Raw genomic sequence first — 26,284 nt, 5'->3', positions numbered from 1 at the left:
CTTTTAGGATTTTACCTTTAGGATTGGGAGGTAGTCAGAATGAGAGTGTATTGGCTAAAACTTTATGTGATGCCATGTTTCTGGATACAAGCAAGTGAATAATCCTTTTTTTGGCTCGATCAGAAGCCAAAACATTAAACATTTCTTTAAACTCTTGTCTTCCTCATACAACATCTTCCAGCATAGTTACATCGGGTTGTATTTTGGGTAGAATCTGCATACTTAGATATCTTCCATTCTCCACCATTTACCCTCCCTCACGAATTATGACTTTGCTTCATTCTTGAGCATTCAGCCTTCCTTCTCTCCTGTGCTCTCCCCAAGAGCCTTGCTGTGTGCCATCCTCCCCCTGGAGGACCCACCTGTAAACTAACTTCTCCCTCTCAGACTTTTGACATGAATACCCAAAATGAGGTTGGCTCACCTTGACATTTCATTGTTGTCTGGCATATTCCCCTCTATCTTCCTCAGGATGTCACATATGTTTGTAACTGAGGCCAGGAAAGTTTTAAGAGAAGAAAGGAGCGGAGGGTGGGGAAGAGGAAGTGAGGATCAGAAAAGGGGATCAAAATCCCTATTTCTGTTTTAGGTAAATCATTTAGATAGTCATCCACCTCTTTAGAGTCAGACAAAAAGTAGGCAGCCAAAAATTAGGTGAATTTCTGTAAAAGCACGGGAAATATTCACTCAAGACTCGAATAGATATAGCATGCGTCCCTGAAAAAAATCTGGTGGCATCTGGCAGAGGTCTACAAAAGTGCTTATGAAACTTGTGTGTACGAGAAGATGCCTGAACCAGCATTAGGGGTTTTGATTCAGTAGACCTGCATTGAATTCCAGGAATCCTGATTTTTAACAACCACCCACAGTGATTCTGACACTGTTCTAGAGAAGGAATATTTCAAAGTTGTGGCCTATTTCATCAAAATCTCCATGACTCTCCTTGGCCCTTTGAGAATCCAGAGTGAGAAGTTTCAGCGATAAACGTGTCCATAGCAGGCCAGTGCTGCAAAGAGAAACAGTCAATTTTACTGCAGATTTTTTTTTTTTAATTTAAAGAAGAGCTATCTTGGACCCTTCTTTAAATAAAGCACCCTTCAACATTAAAGTCAAAAAGGAAAGATTCCAACCTCTGCAACAGTTACTGTCCACTCACCAAAGGAACTAAAATGATTATAGGCAGCCCAGGCCAGATATGTAATGCGGGTGTTAAGATTTTAAAAAACCAATGTGGGAAGGCATGGAATTTCTAGGCTGAGAGCCATTCGTGTATACAGTTCCTCAATTTGCATTCTGGAGAAACCCAAAGTTTGTTTGCTGCAGGTGCAAATCTCACATTGCTGCAAAACTTGTACATTCCTTGGCCACTGGCGCCCAGGCTGCTAGGTTTCCCTGAACCTCTGTTTTTTTCCAGTCTGGCTACTTCCTTGAAGAGCATCTGATTCACATAAACTGTTACCACTGAAACCATCATTTCTTAAAGTTCCCAGGCTACCAGACAGCACTGCAAAGTCTGAAACTATCATTCAGGAGTTAATTATCCTTAAATATTCATGACACAAGAAACTTGTGGCAAAAACTAGTTTTTGTTTCTAGAATACCCTCTTTGTGTTCTTTCAGGATGCGAGTGATGTTTATGGTCAGTGGACGGTCTCATACACAAAGAAATTCAAACTGGCTAAAGTAAAAGTATCTAAACGTGAAGGGCAATGCTACATCACAAACTTCAGCCAATGGAATTACCTGATTTAGTCATTTGGGGCTAGGCCAACCAACATGTGAAATTTAAGGTTTTCACTCATCATGCATTTCAATCATGTGAGAAAATGTTGCGGACAGACATGAACTACTAGTACACAGTATAAACTACTATTCTTTTCCATCTTTGAATCTACATCTGTATTCATTCCAGAGCTTACCTTTTATTCCTCAAGCTGGCAAACCTGATGCAATATTAACTGTCAGCCACCCAGCCTGGTGCTTACTTAGGAGAAAGAAGTTTTCCTCCTCTACTTTCATCCACAGGACTTGCTATTCTGACAGTGTTTGACTTCATCCCTGATTGATCTTGAACTGGCGCGAATTAAAAAGGCTCTCCCAAAATGAGAAGTGCCATGAAAATAGGCACCTTTCATCTTCAGAGGCAAAGGGGCCCTGTGCCACATGGTGGGGTGGCAGTTCCTTTGATCAGAATTTCTTTGTTCGAGCCCAGAGGTTGAGTCAGCCTACCAGGCACAGCAATACAACAGGGCAGCCAGTATCCCAATGGAACCAGTGCTCAGCAATGATTGGGAATTTCCATCAGAGCATCTTAATCCACTGGCATGAGTTGTCACCATGGGCTCCACTAGGCCCATTAAAATGACTTCAGGTCACCTCCACTGAGCCAGCCCATTCACTCCAAAACAATTATCCTAATCCCCTTAGCAGACCCAATCCCTTAACACTTACGAAGTGCCCTCCTGTGCAGGGTGCTGACATTTTCCAACAACACCAGCCTCTTTGAAATGCCAATCAAAAGTCCTTCTTGTTAAAATACACGACCCTCTCTGCAAGTATAAACAGACCTTCATACATCATCACCACCACCATCATTAAAAAGCACTTACAGAACACCCACCTGTGTGGGATGCCGTGCTGTTGGGCCCAGAACGCGCAAGGGCATGAAGTGCTGACCTCGGGAAGAAGTGGTTACAGGCCCTGCCACTTCAAGCTTCTCCTGCTGCTTATTTAGTGCAGACTATGCCTAGAGGCCCACAGCAGACCATTTCTGGTGGCTGGGTAATTGCTCCAAGAGAATTAATTAACTGCTCGACAGAGCAGATCTTAGAACAGTAGTGTGTATGTGACAAAGCTCACCATTAAAGTTTTACCAAGACACTACTTCACAAACTTTGGTTACCACTCCCTAGTATCCCACAACCTGGTTCAGCAGGGTCTGATTCAGAAGGACCTTTCATAATTTTTGTCTTTCAACTTGCTGTCACCCTTTTGACTATTTACCCCTAAGGAAAGAAAGGTGAATGGAGTCAGTGATGAGCCAACATCAGGCTGCTGGCTAGCAAGCCTGTGTCAGAGGATGCGGGTTCATCCGTCACTCACCACTTACCAGCAGGGTACACTTGGAGAAGCCATTAGATGCTCTGCCCTTCAGGTTCCTCCAGTGTCAAATGGGAACCATACCATGCATCACACGGTGTGTGGAAGGTGAAATGAAACAATATATGGAGGAAATACAATGAGTGGGACTTAGTGGTGTCAGGCTAACCTTGCTTAAATCTTAGACAAGACTATTTACTAAGACTGGAAGCCTTCTGAGAGGTGGGGCTTTGGGGAGGCCTTACAGAAATTAACAATCATGGCACGGGGGGAGTGAGCTTGGAGTTCCAGCTAGGGAAAATAACATGAGGAAAGAGCAGACGTTTAAAGTTAGCAAGAATACTGCAGGGGAGGAAAAAGAATGAAAATGCCTGGAGCAGCGGCGTTTCATTGGAAAGTACTAAGAGAAGGTGAAAGCATGAGAGAGGGAGACAGAACCTCTGTTAGAGGGGAATCTGTTCCATTATCCTTTCCTTTTCTTGGCCAGGCTCAACATCAAGCATTCATTGTGGATGAGCCTGCGCCTGACACTGTGCTTGGCAAATTGACATGATTCTTCATGCAACAGGCAGGATGGTCAACTTGAAAGAACTGCTGTGCGGAGCCAGCATGAATCCTGGCTCTTCACCTAGGATTTTAGGTTTCTCTCTAGCACCATAATAACCCGTTATTAGCTGTATCATTCCAGAGGGCCCAGGGGAGACATATGTTTCACATAATTTTAAATCTGGGCATCATATAAGAAGACATCAAGATGCTCCTGCAAATCTAGCTCTAAACAAGTATGTTTTGACAAAGATTTCTAGGACTTAATTTCCTTCTTCCCAATACAATATTTTTCCACGATACAAGTTTAATTTCTACCCTTCATTGAAACCATGTACACAAAGACAAGTCATTAAAGGCATTAACAAGAAACGTGCAAACAAATCTGAATATGCCATCTTCTCTCCCAAATCAAAGACGTTTCTTTGAAATAGCTCCACTCAACGGTCTTAACTTTTTTTTTTTTTTTTTTTTTTTTTTTTGCGGTATGCGGGCCTCTCACTGTTGTGGCCTCCCCCGTTGCGGAGCACAGGCTCCGGACGCGCAGGCTCCGGACGCGCAGGCTCAGCGGCCATGGCTCACGGGCCCAGCCGCTCCGCGGCATATGGGATCCTCCCAGACCGGGGCACGAACCCGTATCCCCTGCATCGGCAGGCGGACTCTCAACCACTTGCGCCACCAGGGAGGCCCCGGTCTTAACTTTTTTATATGAGTCTTGGTTTCTTGTGGAATAGACATCCCACCTAAAATGCTAGAAGTGTCTACAGATGGAGCTGAGGGCAGATGTCTATAACATCTGTGTTCCTCCCCAGATCTCAGCAATGGCAGATAACGTAAACGCCAGAAGTGTAAGCGAGTATAGTTCACTACAGTGTGACTCGATTCACAGATGGTTATGCATGTGGGCTCTAGCAAACAATATTTCACCTAAAGAAGAAAAGTGGTGGGGATATATATCAATGTGGGGTAGAAACATCCACTGATCTCAGACGTCCCCGAACCGAGAAGGATGAGTGCTCAGTGTAGCTCACCAGCTCTGACTGAAGACCCACATTTGGAAGCCTGTCCCATCAGAGCTAACCTACAGGACTTCAGTTTCTCTGTGGCTAAATGGGACAGTAGTGCCTCCCAGAGAAGGAGTGTCCTAAAAAAATGAAGGAGAAACAGTATGTAAATATCCTGGAAGCATTCTACCTGAAGTAGCCTTCTCAGCTCAACACCACACCACCCTTTTCAATTTTTATCATGGGCCTCCTCACAACCTGAAAATGTCTTATTCATTCACGTGTCCTGTCCTCTGTTGCTTTTCTTCACTCACTACAGTATAAGCTCCAAGGGATCAGAGACCTTGCTTGGCACGTCTAATACCATAGCTGAAGGCTTGCCCGCTCAGAGAAAGTAGTCATTAAATGTTTGGTGATTGCTTAGTAGTGGACCAACAAATGACAGATATACAGATGAATGCATATACATACATATACATTAATGTAGTCATAGCTTATTTACTCAATAATACATGGGTACACATATATTCATAATAAAGACATTTCACATGAAATGTCATAATCCTCGTTTCATGTGAGGAAATGAGTTGAAAGGTTAGGTAACTTGCCCAGTGGTGTGGTAGCACTAGAGAGAGGGGCAGTTCTGTGAAGTGAATGTACCAAGCCCACACTCAGTCTGTTTCTTCCACTACAGCACAGCTACCTACCCACTGATGTTCTCTTCCTCTCGACAGATGGCTCTTTCTTCCTTACCGCACCCTGTTTCAGAGCCTTTACTTAACAGCTTGTAATTCCACCCATCCTGCCCAATGTTTCCACAGCCCCCTTTCTAGCCCCCAGTAGCCAATCCCAAATGCCCAGGCCCCAGGTGACCATCCCTGGGTCTCTAGCTCTCATCTTGTTATTTTGCCGTCTGGATGCTCTAATTTCTAGGAACTGGTTACTCAACATTCTTAGAGTCCCTCATTTAATTGATTAAAAAAAAATCAGAGACTCTTCGTCTTAATTCCTGCAAGGTTAAAGCCCCCCCAAGAAACCCCCAGGTTTTCCTACACTGCATGACAAAGAGTCTGAGGGCACACGTGCACTAGCCGCAGACAGACTCCACGCCACAGCTGTGCCACTGAAGGGTGACTGTACATGGGCAAACGCTTCCGAATCGAGCTGCTGAAACGGGGCCTCACGAGTCTTTGACAGTGTTAATTAGTGAATCCTCCTGGCCTGCCAGCCGGGCTTCTCCACGGAAGGCCCTGCCATGTGGAACTCGCTCCCGGTGGCACTCCCTCTGAGCCCACATTTGGCAGCAAGCAGGCGACATTTTAAAAGATGTTTTTATTTGCTTTAGTGTTTGGTTCATGTCCCACTCCCACCCTCCCACCGCCCCCATCACTCTGACACTTTGGGACTGAAATATGTTTTTTGCGGTGGCAGCCAGATTCCACCAGGTTCCCAAATCTTGCTTTTAATGAGATGGTTGTCAGAGGGGAGCCCACAGCTGGAAACCCTGACCTAGGTCTTATAGGCAGGGTCCTGTGCACGCGGACCTAACACACGAGACGGTACAGGTAAGGGCATGGGACAGCTCCTTTACTGCCGAAGCCACTGACTCACTTGCTTCGAGAATCGGGGACATGGTATATGCTCCACGTTTACATACAACATTTCACATTCCTTTAAGAGCTCATACAAAAGGGGGCATTGGTTAGGCCAAGAGTGCTTCTGTGAAAGGTCTCCTGAAAGAAAAGATTCCACATCACTTTTATGCCTGATTTAACTTGATCTTCCAGTAACAGGGATTTAGCCAGCCATGCTATGAAAAAATACAAATCACAATCACAAGGTCTATAATATGCCATTCATTAAGATGATTCTCTTGGCTTCCACTGTGGGTGTCCTTTTGCTCCACCAGAAGACCTTGGGGAATAAAAAAGAGCCAAGACACTAAAATAGCTGCACTAGAAAGTTCTGTGGTCATAGGGCCAATGCCAACACCAAAGGCATGTACCAACCAAAATGCAGATGTGCAATTTGGCAATGGGACATGGCATGCGGGCCTTTCAGAGTCAGTGAACCAAACAGGATGACGAGGGTTTTCATCTTCCAGAACTTGTGCCCATAATTCTAATTGCTAGATTAAATTCCGTTTCTCCAGGAGATGAGCTGTAACCAGTTACCAAGGACTCATGCAGAGAGGACACTTTATTCTTTTCCTTCCTTTTGATGCCCTAAAGTTTTCAGATGGAGCAAAAGGATAAGTACATGTCAGGGCACAAAGGGAGTCCAGTGTCTTCTGCTGCTTCATCTCATGCAACTAGTGGGGGAAATGCCCCAACCAGCAAGTGGGAAAAAAGTCATTGTTCTTGAGGATAGTGACTTAAGTTTCCCATTAAAAAAGAATCCCAGCAAGCCTACTGCTTCTAGACTTTATATTACCTTTCACTTAACCTCCCTAAGAAATACAACCCTCCCCACAAAGTTCAAATATAATTTGAATTACATCCACCTCAAATTTGTATGTTGATGTCCTAACCCCCACTACCTCAGAATGAGAACTTATTTGGAAACAGGGCTGTTGCAGATGTAATTACTTAAATTAAGATGAGGTTATACTGGAGTAGAATGGGGAACCTAAACCAATAAGATGGGTGTCCCTACTAAAAAGTAGTATTTGGAAGTAGAGACACTCACACAGGGAGAACACAATGCAAAGACAAAGACAAGAGATTGCAGTGATGCACTAGAAGCCAAGGGATGCTACAGGTGGCCAGAGAAACACCGGAAGCTAGGAGAGAGGCCTGGAACAGATTCTCCCTCTCAGCCCTCGGCAGGAACCAACCCTGCCAACACCTTGATTTCGGACTGCTAGCCTCCAGAAGGTGAGACAAAAATTTTCTGTTGTTTAAAGCCCTTCAATTTGTGGTGCTATGTGATAGCAGCCGTAGGAAACTAACACATTCAGCAACTGTTTTTGCACATGTATTCTGTTCAATATTAAAATTTATAGGCAGAATTCTCTTTGCCAGTTTTCCAAGTAGGTTTTAGACAAAGAGATCTGGCTTAAAAGTTGAAAGGGAATGGCAGAAATGAGGAAATCATAGTACATTTATTCAGGTCAAGGTACATTTTGTAAGTTTATCTCTAATTGGTGTATTTATCACAGGGTCTTCAATGTCCTTCTAAGGCAAGGGGAAACGGAAGTGTTGACGCTCAGACTCCTGGGAAGTAGATGCTCATTGGATGGAGATGCGCGTGCACACTAGAGCTTGCTCTCAGAAACGACATCTGTAAGTAGGTGAAGGAGCAGGACATGGCAGAGAAGTTGTTGAACCATAGTATGGTTGCAACAAAGAATGAGATGATGAGTATTAGTCATAGCTTAGGACCAGCTACAACGTGAGAAGTGTAATTTGTTCACTAATTGTCTGTAATTATTCTCAGGAAAAGAAACAAACCAGAATTCTGAGGGAGTCATTCCCAGTTGGGATGAAATTTCCACACAAGTGATAAACATCCAAGTTGTGCAAGTAACGGACTGTAGTGGTGACTGTGGTTGTCACCCAATCCCCTCTTCGGGATGGAGCCACTCATTCTCACAGATGCCAAGAGTTGCGGCTGCTAAAGTCTCAGAGCTGAGTCCCTCCCTCAGCAGCACCCTCAGTGGAAGAGGGCTACCTCACCTCAGAACACACCCCACCTAGGGGACAGCCCACATCCAAGGAGCGCAAAGGGAAAAGGTGGCTGTCCTAACTCAAAATTTAATGATACTCTTGCTGTGGCCTCTGGTGGAAATATTCCCTCCCTGGGGTTCAGGACCTCTAGACACACAATGCCCAGAGCTGTAAAGACAGAAAGCATAAATTCTCCAAGTGGATCAATGGGACTAAATTAGGGTCAATCCTAGTATCACTTGTTTCTTGGGCCTGGGTATTCTACCTACTGGGGTCATAATGCCAAAGAATGGTCATTGATTTAGAATGTATATTGTATCTTGGAGGATGGAGTGCTTGCTCTCCTTGCTGTATCCTCTCCAAGCTGGTACCTCAGCAGGTCTTTGAAAATGCTATTCCTCTGGTCCATCAGGCCAGAAGCTTCTGGGTAGTGAAGTTTTAGAATTAGTAGATCCATGGCCACAGTGGTTCCTCCTCTGCTGTAAAGTAAGTCCCTTGGTCCAATGTGATATCATTCATGATCCTGTGTTGATGGATCTAGTGCCCTGGGAACAGGAAAACCATACCCACACTTACAATGCATTGATTTCAGTCAAGGTAAAGAGCTGCTCCTTCTAAGGTGGAAAGAATATGATGGAATCAACTGGCCATGAAGTGGCCAGTTGATCTCCTCAGGGGTGTTGCCACACTGGGGGCCACTGGTACGTTGGCTATTCAGCATCAGCAGTGACTAAACCAGCTTTGGTGAGCAGAAGCCTGTAATGCTGAGTCCACATATAGCTTCCAGCCCTTCCACCATAGCTACTCTATTCGTGAGTCAACTGTACAAGCTCTGGGGTACCTGATGACCCAGATCCGATTCCAACCTTACAGGACATTGCTGTTGTGTTTGTTTCAACTTATGACTCGGTGCATCTGACAGAACCCAAACAATGATGGGAAGTTCTGTTTACTAAGTCACTTCATGGCCTATCATCTTGTTACCAGAGTCGGGGCATGCCAAGAGCGATTTTTCAAATAGCCTATACTTTTCTGGTGCAGATGGTACATCTTTGTTCCAGAAACATATGGGTTTGCACTGTGGTTCTCCTACTGAGGCTTGCCATTAACTTCATAAAGTATCTTTTCCACCACGATATCTCTATTATTATACCATATACTCTACATAGTACCACAGAATCTGCCTTCTCTTGTGGCTCAAGCAAGAGGGTCATCTGCATTGCAACCTGGACCTGCCACAGAGCTTTTCTGATAGGTCCCACTCAAAGCTGGCAGCCTTCCACGTGATTTGCTAAATGGGTTAGAAAAGTTTTCCCAAAGTAGAACACACTGCTTCCTGAATACAAAGAAGTCTACCAGGCATTATGTTTTCTTCTTAGTGGTCAGAGGCTGTAATTCCTCTTTTACTTTCAGGAAGACACTCCTACATGCCCTACTGATGTTTAAAGTTTTACTGATATAGCTGGCCCCTTCATAAATTCTGTCTCTCAGCCCCTGGGACAAAAACATCTAATACATTTGCTGCTTTTTCCTCCTCTGGTTCAATTAATATCATGTCTTTGATATAGTGGGCCAGTGTGATGCTCTGCAGAATGTCCAGACAGTCCATGTCCCTTTGGACTAATTATGATAGAAGATGGGGGGATTAATACAGCCCTGGGGCAAGACAGCTTATGCATATTTTGTCTATTCCATGTGAAGGCAAACTGCCCCTCATCCTCTTTCCTGATAGGGTTGAAAACGTATGCATTCATCAGCTCAGCTGCTGCGGACCACATCCCAAGGCTGCATTATTCTGTGTTTGCAAAGACACCACATCTGACAAAGGCCCAGGCATTGGGGCCACCCGTGTCACCCTCCAGGATACATATGAATTTTTCAGTGACAAGACTGATGAATTGGGGCTATACCAGGGACACCAGTTTTGCACATTTTTGGTCCTTATGAGAAACACTAATCTCTACAATTCCACCAGGATGAAATATTTTTTACTTCCTACATTAGCTGGAGTGGAATGGCACTTTCACCTTAGATCTTGTGTCCACAATACTTGAAATGGTCTGGGTATTCCATTTTTCCTAGTGTATGATTAGCCAAGCATACAGTTCAACTTTTTGGGGGGGAAAACTGGGGAAGCTTTACTTCACACACCTGTTGTGGAGGTGTAGCATCTTTCTTCCTGGGAACCTGGCATCTTTTTCAATATGTGGGTTCTGAGTTTGAAAACCAGCTCAGTTTAGGAAACTGGGCAGGGGGTATCATTACTCTATTGGGGTGGTTGTCCACTACCTTCTGATATTTTGTTTGCATAGATTGAGCCATATCCTTGGCGACTGCCCACCTATCTTGCCCCTGGGTTCTATTCAACATCTTCACAGTTTTATGCAGCCCAGGCACCCTACACCGCCACACTGACCATGTTGTCATTATATCTGCACCTATTCTGCAAAGCCACCTGGCCACCTATCATTTGGGGATTCTATCATCCACATTGCCATCCAGGAGCCCAGTTCTGGAGCAGCATCTCCAATGACCAGTGCTTTTCTTCAGAGTTTCAGATGATGCAGTGCCTCCCCACCAGCATGTTCCTCATCTTCCGTTAAGTGGTGCGCACCCTGGGATTTCCCATGGAACAGAGTTACATGGAATATTTGCTGGTCTTTTGCAGTACTTGACTTAGCATGGCCACTTCTGTCAGCCTCTTGACGCCACTGTCTGCTGCCTGATGTGGGAGTTCTGGTATCCCTACTTCATTTAGTGTGAACCTTCCTTTCTCTAAGTCAACAGCAGCGTCTTTGGTAGGACCTTAAAAAGTGGATCACTGAAAATTGCTCTTAGGTTGACAAACACTCCATTAGCCAACTTTATGTCCCCGACTCTTGATCCCAGCACCCTGAGGATCCCGTTACTATCTCAGCTACATTTTGACTTGACCTGGCAGTTATTTTGTGGTCTGGTCTTGTTTCCTTTAACAGGCTCAGCACTTTTGTGCTTGGGTTAGGTTGTGACATAGAAACACTTTTTGTTTTTGTGACTAGTGGGAAAGTGAAGCTAGATTCTGAGAGGAGTTTATATAGTCTTATGAGGTGGAGACCTCTGCATCATCTTCAAACAAAAGGAGAAAGGTAGCCATTATAGGAAGAACGGACCCCTCTTACAGAGAGTTCAGGGAAATCTAGGAATTCAAGATTTTTAGATTCACTGATCCGAATTCCCCTCTCAAATCTCAGGATGCTCCTCTGCTAATCAGAGACCTTATCTGGGAATAACAGACTTGCTGGTGTTGAGAATTCAACCGCCTCTGGATCTCTTATATCCTTTTAATAAATGTCCATTCCTGATTCTCCCCTTTTTCTCCTTCTAACAGAAGTATAGTATCTCTTCATACACTATACTTGTCAATGAGGGCTCTAACTTTCATACCTTACCTGAAATTGATGATTACCCTTAAATTTTACTGTTTTCTCCAATGTATCAATGGCCCCTAGGAAAAAAACATTTGATTCCATACCCCTTATGATTACTATTTCCCCAAAACTATTCAAATACTTGAAATATTGCACTGACCAAAGCATTTCCTTTTACCAGTATCCCATCTGTATCCACCTTGCTAAAAGTTTTAACAACTGTTCAGCTATTACCTACTGAGGTTATCAATAACCCACTGTCTTACTCCACCTGGGCTGCCATAGCAAAACACCATTGACTTAGTGGCTTAAACAACAATAAAGAAATTTCTTTTCTTACAGTTTTGAAGGCTGGGAATTTGAGATCAGAGAGATGACATGGTAAGGTTCTTCTGAGAGAGTTTTCTTCCTGGCTTGCAGATGACTGCTTTCTTGTGTTCTTGCATGGTAAAGACAGAGGGATATCTCTCTCTTCCTTTCCTGATAGGTCCACCAGCGCTAATGGATCAGAACCCCATTCTTATGATTTTATTAACCCTAATTATCTCCTAAAAGCCCTACCTCCAAATACAGTCACATAAGAGTTATAGCTCCAAAACATAAATTTTTTTTTTTTTTTGGTGGGAAGGAGGAGACATAATTCAGTCCATAGCATCTACCTACCACCAGTGATGGAATCCTGTTCCAAAATCCCACTTTAGGACCCACTTCCTCAGACTATTACTGACACTAATTGTTGGTTTCCCCAGGAGATGGACTCTGAGATGCTGAGATTTTCATCCAGGTGATTTATTAGGGAATATTCTTGGAAGGATTACCCCCAGGAGGATAAGGAAAGCAGGACTGAAACTGTGATGAAGCTGCAATAGAGCTAACAGTTGATCCCACGGAGAGCTTTGGAACTACAGTGGTCATTCAGAGAAGTCCTAGATTTAGGCAAGGGAAATAATCCTTGGTGCCTCTCTGTGAGCAGTCTTTGGAACGTCCCTAACAAAAGGTGTGTAACCTTGAGTGAGGCAGATTTTTTTCAGCCAAAGGCAATCACCAGATAGGGACCTAGCTTCCAGCCTCAGCAGCCATCACTCCCAGAAACTGGGGTAATGAGTATGTTAGTTCTGGGGGAGACCTGGGAGGCACACAGTAGCATCCCCACTACTCCAGGCAAACAAAAGCAATTGGTCAAAGATTACATAATATAGTGAGATTTAATTAATTATGAAAAGAGTAGGAAGGAGGGAACTGATTTTGCTTAATTAAATTACTAAATTTTCAAATGCTTTTTGAAAATATTTTTGCTTGTTGCATTTATATTACACTAAGATATAAATGGGTAGTACTAAATAAAAACACTTACAAAATATTATAAGCCACATTGATTTTAAATGATATAATATATGAAAAATAGAGCTGTTCTCAAAATTATTTTCTGAGAACAAAAGCTGAAAGCACTCGGAATGTTTTGTTATTACTTAATCCTTTGATTTTCTTTAAAAAAAAAAAGAGAGACTATTAATTTTACTGCTTTTAAACCAGTTCTGTCTTCTTGGTGAATACAACCTTGACAATTAAAGAGTAAATCAGCTGTCTTTCAGTTTCATTCATTATGTAACAATTTATTTATAAATATTGTCTGAATTAGCACACATTTCTAAAACATTTAGTCTGAAATAGTGAAACGTAATAAGGTGTAAATTACTGATATGGTAGAGAATTTTCCCTTGATAGCTTAAAAAGTCTTTAATCTTCAAATAGTGCTTCAAAAATTATCCCCAGAAACTACAAAACATTCTTCCTATTTGAGTGTGACAACTTGAAATTACTGTAATTCCAACATATTTAGAAAACCCTCAGCCTTAAGTATGACTTTATACTTGGGAGGAAATGTTTATGTACTATAATTCAAACACCTTTCATTACATAAACATATCTATTTAGAATTTACTTACAGACCACTGCAAGTGACAGAAAAATGTACAATTATAATATAGAGAATGAATATTAGAAATAATATTAATCATTTCTCTTGGACATTTGGACATTTTCAGTCTTACTTAAAAATGGGCCAAATTTAGAGGCGTTACTCTAAAAGATCCATGTAAGGTTTTTGGAAGATTTAATACTATTTAAAACTTTATTTCTAGAAATCTACCTTTGCCAATGGAAAGAAGCACTTCAACTTTGCTTTTACGTGCTTGTGGCAACTTTAAGATGCTCTTTGAGTAGGGCATTTTACCTTTGCCCAAGTACAAGGAATATGAATATACTCTATCATAAATATAGCTTACTGATGACTCATATACGATGACTGGGACCTTTACCAGTAGCTTTAATTATACCTATTAATCATTCCAAAATGGATCTTTGGGGGGAGAACACTTTTAATCTGTCTGAAGAAATCCCTATTATATAATAGAATCTCAGCGATAACACATTCAAGAAGAATAAGATAGTCAATAAATAATAAAAATTATGCTGGCGATTCAACCTATGGTGCCAACATTCATAATAATTATTTAACTAAAATTCATTCGTCGTATGAGTCTCTTGCAACTTTTTTTCCCAAAGCTGTTTCCATTTTGCTATCCCATATTCTCATATTGTCTTAATAAAGTTAGAAGAACAGGTTCTGGCTTTGGACTCTTTCTTGCTGCATTTCACACCTTCTGTTTTTACCCACTTGTAGTCCCTACTACTTTTCTGAGCTCCTGATCTATATATATATATCCAACTGCCCACCAAGTATGATCTAGAGTTTTCTTTGTCTCTTATCCTCCAAATCAGATAAACCTTTAACATCTATCAGCTCCTTTAGGAACAGCTTTAAGACCCAATGAAGCCAAAAATAAATAAATTAAAATAAATTTTAAAAGATCTATTCTCTATTTACTGCTTCTTCCTCAGCTTATGCCCTCAGCACCTCTTGTATGGATTAATACAGCAGTTTCCTAATTATTCTGTCTGCCTAAAGTTTTATTCACTACTCATCTTTTCTGCACATTATTTCTAGGTGATGTTACTAAAATGCTAATTAACCAGGTCAATCTTTTGGTTAAAAACTGTAGTGTGACTCTATTGTTTTTAAGAAAATGTTTAAACTCCTTGGCGTGTCAGTGAAGGCTCCCCACTGATGGCCCCTGGTTTCTTCCTCAGCCCATAGCATCCCGCCCCTCTCCCATGCAGCACAGTCATATGACTACATGTCACTGTCCAGATCCATGCATTGCTCAGGTTACTGCACCTATTTTCTTTGCCAGTAATTTCCAACTCTGCCTCATCAAATTGGCAAAGTCCTTCCCATAATTTTGATCTCATTTCCTACATCTTCTTATAAAGTTTGTTTGACCATTCCACTGAAAGTAGGGTCACCATATACTTTTTTGTGTGTAAACTGGGAAACGTTGGAGACTGAAAGAGGGAGAGAATAACACTAAACTCTAATGGATGTCAGGACAGGAGTCATAAACCAAGACTTTCCTAAGCAAACTGGAATGGATGATCCCTTATCTAAAAGTAGAGTTGATTGCTCCCTTTTCTTTGTGCTTCCTCTTACCTTGTGGTCAAGCACTATCCCAATACTTATTAGATTGTATTGAAGTTATTTATTTCTATGTCTGTCTTTCCTACAAGGTCCTTGAGGATTAAATACTATACTTTCATCTTTGTATACATTACAATTAACATAGCAAATCTGATCAGGTTATCAATATATGGTATGTGACAGAAGCTCTATAATTGGATTACACAAATGAAGGAATCAAGTTTACTAAAGCTGGTCTGCTAAAGCCAGACACATTACTAAATTTTAGATTCCTGTTAAACCAGTCTGATGGTAAGAAGTTTCATGTGCTCACCTCAGGATAATTCTTGGAACCAGATTTTGGAGACAGTGTGAGCAGCCAGGATCAGGAAGGTGTAGACATGTTTGACAAACAATATAAAGGGCTAGGTAGTGCCCACAAACCACAGATCAAATGGAAGCCAGATGTAGATGAATTAAGAGTTGAGGACTTCCCAGTATAAAAACAAGGTTAAGGTAAAAGAGAGGGTCAAAAATCAGGAGGAGTCAAAATAGCTCAACATGTGGCACGAATGACAAAGAGTGCTGAGGCGGGGGGGGTGTATGTGTGAATCAGAAGGTTTATACTTTAATAACGTCCACACATATACATGCAAATGTGTGCAACTTTTAGTACACACATCCCTTTCTGTGTGTGTTTGTCAAGTTAAATGCTATATGTAAGCGACAAATAATTTTCACTTAATCCATTTACTTAATTTCTATAGATTTAGGTTTTCTTAAATAGGCAATTTAAAAATTAGATTATTTCTAGAAATTGGCTAAGCCAAAGACATTGCATGTTCTTCCTTGTGAAATAAAAGTTTCCTAATAAGGGTCAGAATATTATTTTGATTACTCAAAGTTTTATTGCTCAACTTCTATATCCCCTCCTCAGAGAGATCTTCTCAAACCTTCACTTAAATTATCTCAGCTGAGCACAAAATGTGCCCAATATAAAAATGCATGCTAGCCTATAAAACTTTTCGTTTCGAATTAGATATATTTTAACTCTATTTCTTCATCAATCAGCAGGGAGACAGAAAGTCTGAAAAGAGCTAGGGCGGTGTGTGATGTACTTGATGAGACGGACTCTCTTTGGTAAATTATTTCCATCTTATCATTTCCATTTAAAGTTTTGTTTGTTTGTTTGTTTGTTTAATTTCAGTGGTTCATTCTCCAAGAAACATTAATGACTTTTCCCTTGGTGTTCTGCCTCTCTGAAGCTTGGTCTGATCATCTTTTCTCCACCAGTGTTATCTTCTTTGTTGTCAGTGAAACCACCATCTGCTTGGAAAGGAGGGCCCTTTAAAGGGACCTGAAGTGCTAACAGCGCCGCCTGAGGCAAGAGTGTCAAAGTTAGGAGTTGGCGCTCAACCATCTTTGTTTCAGCACCGTCGATGCAGCGGCGCGGGCGCCCAGCCTTCACCGCACCTCTGTTTCTGGCCCTCCCTGGTAGCACTGTCTTTCCAAGACTGCATCCGTCCCCTCTGTCAAACTCACTCCCTTGTCCCATTCCATCTGAAGCAACTGTCTTCCAGAAGTCAACGTGGTGAACAAATCCACACTAAAGTGTTGTTAACTTATCCCCTGAGTCGACAAGACTTTTTAACCAAGGGAAAGGGATGAATCTCCATGGTGTAATTTCTGGCCAGAAAAGAATACATGTGATAATTCAACAATTCTGTTGCCCACACCCCCCAAAAAAAAGTCACATTGGTGACTGCCAATCCTACCTGGTTATGACTTGGGCTGTGGTGATGTCACTACTTAGTTTTAACTTTTGTGAGTTGTTGCTTTGTGAAACTATTCTTTAAAAAGGTCCTGCCAGCTCTTCATTAAGAAAACACAGGTAGGCTTGAGGTGGCTAAAAATCTAACTTCCGAGAGGCAATTTGGGAAGATGTGACAGCTGAAAATAGGTAACAGCCACAGAGAAAAGCCTTTAGAGTTACAGAGGAGAGCTTCCTTTGCCTAGAAGATATGTTGCTATCACCCGAATCCAGGTTGGTCTATAAAAGCCCTCCCCTGGCAGCTGCAGCAGGCTTTGTAAATGACATCATATAGGAGGCATTTTGTAGAGGGCATTCTGCAGTGCACATTAGCAAAATGTATTTCTGTGCTTCCGTGGATTTGTGAATTAGCAGATTGCACTAATGATAGCCATAGCAATAGAACTACAGTTCATGAGAAATTCTAAATGAGGGAAAAGAGGCTGTGTACTTTAAGAAATTGCAACCACAGGGCTTCCCTGGTGGCGCAGTGGTTGAGAGTCCACCTGCCGATGCAGCGGACACGGGTTCGTGCCCTGGTCCAGGAGGACCCCACATGCCACGGAGCGGCTGGGCCCGTGAGCCATGGCTGCTGGACCTGTGCGTCCGGAGCCTGTGCTCCACAAGGGGAGAGGCCACAACAGTGAGAGGCCCACGTACCGAAAAAAAAAAAAGAAAAAAAAAGAAATTGCAACCACAAATACTGAGAACTTTCTTGGGTACAAGGAAATAATCAAACCAACATGGATGAAGACGGAGCAAAGTAGAAAATGAATCAGAGCAATAAACACTGCTGGACCAGCTGGACAAAAGAAAAGTAGTATTATGATAGATTACAGTTTCCTAGAGGGGAGAGAGTGGTGGTTCCAAGCCAACTCACACTCTATATTTCTACTTATATGTGACATACAAATAGATGTCTGCTTGTGCTAACTCGTAGTATAGGTTATGAAATTTACTCCTGTGTATTTATTCCTATCATCCTTTTTTGTTCTTTTATAATTAGAGTTACAAGTAAAATATTCTGTTCAAATAAATTAAGGAGAATCCTGAATTGGAATTAAGATTCTGCTGGATTCTACCATAGTATCTCTGCTTAAAGTATTTTATTGGTGGCACTTAGAATACATTCCAACCTTATTCACCAGCCTTCAAAGCACTCAGCATCTAGCTTATGTGTCCTCCCAAGCCTCAAGTCAGTTATTTACTCCTCACCTTGGTCATGATGCTCCAACCATCCTTATCTTTTGTGTGTGTGTGTCTATTCATAGGAGCTTTATTCATAATAAACAAAATCTGGAAATATCTCTGGTACCAACCCATAACATCCTGATCTTTCTTGACTGTCCCTAACACCCAAAGCTCATTCTTGCTTTAGGGCCCTGCCATGTACTATCTCCTCTGGCAGCTGAGAATTCTCTTCTGTCTGCTCTTACCATGTCTGGCTCCTCCTAAGTCTTCATGTCTCAATTTAAATATATCCTCCTTAGAGAGATCTTCCTAAAACTCCATCTTTAAACTCATTTCGTCTTTGTTCCCCCACCATCACTATTACCTACTAGGAGTCAATTTCTTTCTTTTATAGCACTGATTACAATTTGTACTGTTTTGTCTTTATTTTTGTTTAGTAGTGTCTTCCCTGCCTATCCCACTCTACTGAAAGCTACGTCTGCCCTGTTCACCATTTATGTACCATACCTAATGTGGTGCTGGATTCTCATTGGCTGCTTGTCTTGACTGAGATGGGTTCCACAGAGAGATGCTCAAGGCAAACCTTACATGCCAATTCTTTATTGGGAGAACCCATCCTAGGACACTGAGACTGAAGGAAAAAGAAAGTGAAGGAAGGAAAAAGGAGAAACAAATGTAAGATCACAGTCTGGGCTCTCCACTACCAAACTGGCTTCAGCTTCACAAGACGCACAGCCAGTTGCTTAGCCATGAAAGATGTTTCCAGATGGGCTAAACACAATCACCATGCCTTGGAATGGTGGACTAGAGGGAGGAAGGAAAAGGAATTTACATCCTGTCTCTTTTCTCTCATTTACCAAAGTTCTCCAACAGGGAGTTAACTACCCAAGCTCTTATACTGCCACCCCTACTCTTCTGGGAAGCCCCTGGAGAAGCTGGATTGCTTCCATGCCCTGTTTTGGGGCTTCATTTGAGTTGTGGAGTGGTAGGAGGAAGAAGAATCAGCATGGGTCTGGTCAGGTCAAGCCTGGGTTCCAGATTTCCGTGACTTCTATCACAAATGGCATAACAGGGGTAGTGCCAGAGCTCAGCACCACTGAGGGAGACTGAGAAAGTGGGTGTTTCCCAGAGAAGAGTAACTGCATCTGCAGCCCTGGCAATACCATTGGCAGCAAGAGCTCTCCATGACCAAGTGGCCAAGGGCCTAGGAGATGTGTGAGGCCAAGGAAATTGGAGGAGGTGAATAAATTGAAACTGATTTGGTGCACAATCTGTGTTTGTTAAATGAATAATGAAGGAATGGATAAATTTAATGCTGGTAGGAGACCATCTTAGTAAGTACGGTAGATCCACTTACAGTCTAAATAATTTGAACACTCCTTGTTTAGAAAGAAACTACACCTGAATACTACTGCCTTTTTAAACATGCTATATTACTCACCACCTCCAAACTGTCAATAGACCGGAGTCTATTCAATATATCCCAGTTCAGTTCTTTATTTCCTACTCAAGATGCCAACACCCTCATCATCTTCTCAACACACTTAGAGTCCTCCACCCACTCACCATCAGTCACAGTGTCATCTGCTTTGGTCTGGTCCATCTCTCTATATCTCAACAGATCAATAAACATCTATTTTTGAGGTATCTCGTGTGGACAGACAGCATAGAAGGAGCAACTGACTAAGTGTTAGGGGAGCCGGATTCTAATCTTATCTCAGCTCCAGTCATGCCAGGAGGTCCTAGGGCAGGCTTAGCCCTTGGGCATCCTAGCATTGGATCAGTGGGAAAGGGAAGAAATCTGGGAATGTGTGTCTTTGAGGATGGATTACTAATCTGGCTGACTGTCAAAAAGGATAGGCACCAGCTCAAATCATAAGGTCTAAATAACATGAAAATTTGGGGTTCAAGTTGAGTTACCACTGGTATCTAAATGGAGTTGATAATGTGGGTGAAGAACTAGATCATTGAAGCTCAAAAGAGGGGAGGCAACTTGCAGTTGACATGTTTTGTCATTTGGTTTAGTTTCGAAAATATTTAAGTCCTAAAGCTTGTAGTATATGAAGCTGATACCAACCGCCAAGGCCCAGCAGAGAGAAGAATGGAACCAAAGTTTATTGAGCATCTGCTATTGCTAGGCTGTATACACAGAACTACTCCAATTAAACTGATCTTCACCAAGACCTTATGTGGTAGTGTTATCATTTCTGTTTTAGAGATAAGTATACTGAAGTGTTGTAAGGTTAACTTCCCTAATTGAAGGTAGTCAGATTTGTCTGATTTCAAAGTTTATGGTCTCCCTTCATAGCAAGCTAACTTATAGAAAGGTGAGTCCTGGCGAGGGAGACTTTTAGATTCCTAACCCAGCATTCTTGAGACCACGGCAGGGCTCCAGTCCCAACAGGTTTTAGGGGCTGGACTCACTCCAGTGCCCTCACTACACGTCCCCAGACAAAGCATCCCACCCTCAATGTCTCCACCTCCTCTCTATAAATGAGGTACAGTCTTTCCAGGTGTCCCTAGACTTTTTTCTTTTTGTCTGATTTACTGGTACTGCCATGTGAACTAAAAAAAACAAAATGAAAAACATCATGAGGTCCCTGCCCTCAAGGAAGCTGTAGTCTTCTTAAAGAAAAGAAGAATATTCATGAATTTAGGATGCAATGACTCAAGGTGTGTGTCTGTGTGTGTGAGATAGATAAGATGGAAGAAGTTTCCATGGGGTCATCATTTTAAAAGGGGAATGGGAAAGCAAGAATGAGGTCTTGGTGTAGAATGAGGGATGTCAAGAGACTGTGCAGGGCTTCCCTAGTTGCGCAGTGGTTGAGAGTCTGCCTGCCGATGCAGGGGACACAGGTTCGTGCCCTGGTCTGGGAGGATCCCGCATGCCGCGGAGCGGCTGGGCCCGTGAGCCATGGCCGCTGAGCCTGCGCGTCCGGAGCCTGTGCTCCGCAACAGGAGAGGCCACAACAGTGAGAGGCCCACATACCACACACACACACACACAAAAAGAGACTGTGCAGAAGGGGAGGGGCAGGGGGGATCTGAGGCAATTGCTGTCTTTCCCCAATACCACTGGGATAGCTTCCACAGTCCTACTAGCACAGACCAAATGTGTGGTTATAAGAGCTTCCCCCTGCCAAGAAAAATACACACACACCTGCACACAGGAAAATAAACTATAACTTTCCCCCCAAAATCTCTGTAATCACTTTCCATTTGGCTTCCTGTCCTATTTGTTAGAATAAAAGAAATGTTACCTACGCTTCCTCATCTCAGGATTTTCTGGCCCATGCCTTAACAAAAGTTAGCTAGTCTACTTGCTTTCCACCCCCTAAGATGGTCAACGGGAAGGAAGGGAAGAAGAATACTAGGATACTGAAAATAGAAAATTTAAGCCTTTGGATTTTCTTTGAAGTTAAGAAATCACTTATTTAGGATTTTATTTTCTGTCCTATTTATTTGAAATAAAAGCAATGGAAACCAAAAACTTGTGTCAAAGAGACAGCACACACATGCAGAGACAAATAGCTTGGTCTGAAATGGAGTAATAGATAATAGCATTCACGGTTGAGCAGACAGTACCTTAAATTACATACAGACTTCCCTCATAAGCTAGTTTCTCTTTCAATCAGAACTTTCCTATGCTTTATCATTTTTGGAGTCTGAACACTTTTATGCTTGGTCTTAACCCAAAGGTAAAGATTTTAGAAGTCGAACATAGTGTCCTTAGTTACTTGTAAGCTATGCATGGATAATGAAAAAAATCACTTTCCTACTTTCACAACAATTAAAGATAACTTTTTGTGTATGGCTAACTCAAATGCAGCCAAATTATAAAGCCGAAACATTTCATGTGTCTAATCCTCAAGGAAAGTAGATCCCTACGAAAGTTTAACCCTTTTCCTTAGAGATAACAAAGTTGTAAGTGTAGCCCAAAGGCCCCAGACCTCATCAGTCTGTGTACACAAATATTTTAAAACTAACAATTAAGCCTGATTTTTTTTCTATTTGAAGAATATTTAACTATAAAACTTTTAAAATACATTAGAGAGAACAGGGAAATAGTACTCATTGCCTAAATATAACAAATTAAAATTGAGCCAGACTTGCTTCAGAACGTTTCAGGGGAAGAATGTAATGGATAAAGTTGAAGCACAGTACCTCTCCCGGCCAGGTTCTCCTCTCTCAGAGACAATCTTCTCAGAGGTAACTAGCATCCCACATCCCAAAGCAATCTGTAACCCTCTTTATCCACGCTTTGAAAAATGTTTACCACATATATATGTATATGCATGCATAAAAATATATTCCAGTGTTTCATGTATTCTAAACATATATGAAAGTGGTGGCATATTGTACTTATCCTTTTGCAATCTGCTTTTTTCACTCAACATTTTGTTTTTGAGAATTACCCGTGTTGATGCAGATAGAAAGTTAAACATGTTTTCAGACAGTGAAAACATCCCAGCTCACTGAGGAAATCTTGCTAAGTCCACAGGGCTTTGTGGACATCCCTGGAAGTCACTTCACCCTTGGGAGCCTTGGCCACCTTTCCTTCAGCTGCTGACTCCAGATCCTTCCCACATCATGGCTGGTAAGAGCAGGACTTGTGGGTCCAGTTGTCCTCACTGCTGCCACTCACCGGCTAGCTGAGCAAACATTCTGCCCTCACCCTCTGTTCCTAAGGCACAGACCCCACCCATGTCTCCAGGCAACGGTGTCCCTACCACTTATGGCTCCCAAAGGACCAACAGTTTGCTATAAATTGAGAAAGGGCTCCCATACATTTACTTGACTACTAAGAGACCCGTACTTGGTGTACTTGGGTGTTTCTTTAGGTGTTTCACACTTTGAGTGAACTCCTTTAGAGCACACATAGAGCTGTCTACATCCTACCCCTACCTCAGCAGGAATGTCACCTCCGGACTGGGTCCAGCTGGATTGCATGCTCAAATTCCAATGGGTAGGATGGCCCCTCATTCTCTTCCAGCCCTCTGGCTGGGTTTCTGAGTGAGTCTTCTTTCTCTCAAGCACCTTCTGCTGTTTCTTAAATGCTTTCAGCTTCCCAGTCTCATCCTTGCTGAAGAAGATGTTTTGTATATTTTAGTTGTATTCTCATCTTTGAGTTTCATGTAAATATGTGGATGCAATAGATGCCTGGGCAGGGTAGTTGGAGAGGGGAAGAGTGCCACTCAATTCCTTTCATCAGAAACCAAACTGAACTTCAGCTCTGGCTCAGCTTAGGACCCCAAGTAACTCAAAATATACTGGACATGAGAGGTCAACTATGCCTGGGATAGGTAAGCAAGGGAAGGCATTAAAAAATGTGTTAATAACGACCTCATCTTTTATAGCACAATCTCCCTTCATGGAAGAGGTATATGAGATCAGGGGGTAACTGGAAATACTGAGAGACGAGTTCTCCTGGACTTCCCTGGTGGTGCAGTGGTTAAGAATCCGCCTGCCAATGCAGGGGGACATGGGTTTGAGCCCTGGTCTGGGAAGATCCCATACGCCACAGAGCAACTAAGCCCATGCACCACAACTACTGAGCCTGAGCTCTAGAGCCCGCGAGCCACAACTACTGAGCCTACATGTCACAAGTACTGAGCCCATGTGCTACAACTACTGAATCCCACACGCCTAGAGCCTGTGCTCCGCAACAAAGACAAGCCACCACAATGAGAAGCCCGCCCATTACAAGGAAGAGTACTCTCCGCTTACCGCAACTAGAGGAAGCCTGCGTGTAGCAATGAAGACCCAACGCAGCCAAAAATAGATAGATAGATAGATAAATAAATAAATAAATTTATTGGGCAAAAAAAAGTTCTTATGAAGATAGCAGATTAAATTTACTCAAGTCCCTGGAAACAACCTAAATGTCCCTCTACAGATGAATGGATAAAGAAGATGTGGTACATATATACAGTGGAATATTACTCAGCCTTCAAAAAGAATGAAATAATGCCATTTGCAGCAACATGGATGGACCTAGAGATTATCATACTAAGCGAAGTTAAGTCAGAAAGAGACAAACTGAGAAATAGCGTGAATTAGCTTTAGTTAAACAGTTGGCCACAGTTGTGACCTACATACTCTGCTTACCAACAACTGTCCAGTCTTCCAATGTTGAAAGAGTCCTGGGAGCTGAGTCCTGACTCAGTGGAATGTGTGGAGTGCTGCGTGTGCAGGGTTCTGGAAGACAGGAGATTAAAGGAGGGCTGGTAAGCATGGACTGGAAGGAGAGGGCAGCACTGAAAGATATGTGTGTGTCCAGTTCAGGGAGGAGGGCTGGGCCACACAAGGATCTGATGGATGCAATAGAGCCAAAGGATACCTGGTTAATCTTCTGAAAGGAGGACAGGAGGTTGTGGGAGATAATCTGACCTTGGATTATCAGTGGGGGAAGCGATGATTTCCCACTTTATTACAAAAGCTGATGTACTTTCATGGCCTGTTACGAAAATGATACTTATGTTCTATGACTTTAATTTCACTCAAACCCCAGGAAGCAAACATTTATTCAGTTTATATTATTTTCAGCATAGTGATTAGTTCTGCAGGAAAATAAGAAGTCACAAAAGAAATAGATGACATTGAACCTGGGTTAGATAGTAAGATCACATGTTTGGATCAGGACAGATTGGCACTTACGTGCTTGCTTTTTGTTCCACTTAATCAAGTGACTTGAAGTAAATTGTGTATGCCTGCACAAGTTCTGAACTCTGACACATGGAGGTCACTTGAAATTAAAGAGAACTAAAATCAAATTCTGGCTCCACCTTATACTAGGGCTGTGATAGGTGGCCAATTGCTTCACTTCTCTGAGTCTCAATTTCCGCATCTATAAAATGGAGGTGGTAACAGTCACTGTGAAAGTAAATGAGGCCATTCATGTAAAGGGGCTTCTCCGTGTGTGCCAACAAGGTCATCACTCAGCAAATATGAGTGCCCCTCCCCCACCAATAAATGGCTGTTACATGGGGAAAAAAAGAGAGACAAATACCATACGATATCACTTATATGTGGAATCTAAAATATGATGCAAATCAACATATCTACAAAACAAAAACAGACTCACAGACACAGAGAACAGACTTGTGGCTGCCAAGGGGGAAGGGGGGTGGGGGAGGGAAGATTGGGAGTTTGGGATTAGCAGGTGCAAACTATTATGTATAGGATGCATAAACAACAAGGTCCTACTGTATAGCACAGGAAACTGTATGCAATATTCTGTGACAAACCATAATGGAAAAGAATATGAAAAAGAATATATATATATATATATATATATATGAGTCACTTTGCTGTTCAGAAGAACTTAACACAACATTGTAAACCAACTATACTTCAATAAAATTTTTTTTTTCTTTTTTTTTTTTTTTTGCGGTATGCGGGCCTCTCACTGTTGTGGCCTCTCCCGTTGCGGAGCACAGGCTCCGGATGCACAGGCCCAGCGGCCATGGCTCACGGGCCCAGCCGCTCCGCGGCATATGGGATCCTCCCAGACCGGGGCACGAACCCGTATCCCCTGCATCGGCAGGCGGACTCTTAACCACTGCGCCACCAGGGAGGCCCTACTTCAATAAAATTTTTAAAAAATAAAATAAAAATCTCAACCCCCCACCCCCGGAAAAAAATGAATAAATAAATTTATTCAAGTTCCATGCCATTCCTTTTACAGACTGTCTTATTCCTTGGGTAAATATGTGTCTGTTGACAGAGGAGCACTATTCCAGAGTTCATACTCAAGGGTGTTTTTATATTCATCAGCCAATTTCTCATGCATATTTTCTATTCATTAATACCATATACATTTATAGAATGCTTACTATGTGCAAAGCTCTAAGCTAGGCACTCATTATGACATTAATCTTGGTCTATCTTGAATTGCAATCATCTATTGATATATCACTCTCCTAGATGTTTGGGCTTTCTGAAGGCAGGGGTTGCATCTTACTCATCTGTACATGAATCTTTGATTCAAATTACAGTTCTTCCATTCACTGCGTTGGCTTTGGTGAATTATGTGACGTCTT

Source organism: Mesoplodon densirostris, chromosome 6, assembly GCF_025265405.1.
Source record: "Mesoplodon densirostris isolate mMesDen1 chromosome 6, mMesDen1 primary haplotype, whole genome shotgun sequence".
In the NCBI taxonomy this organism is placed as follows: domain Eukaryota; kingdom Metazoa; phylum Chordata; class Mammalia; order Artiodactyla; family Ziphiidae; genus Mesoplodon; species Mesoplodon densirostris.
Note: the sequence above shows the minus strand (reverse complement) of the source record.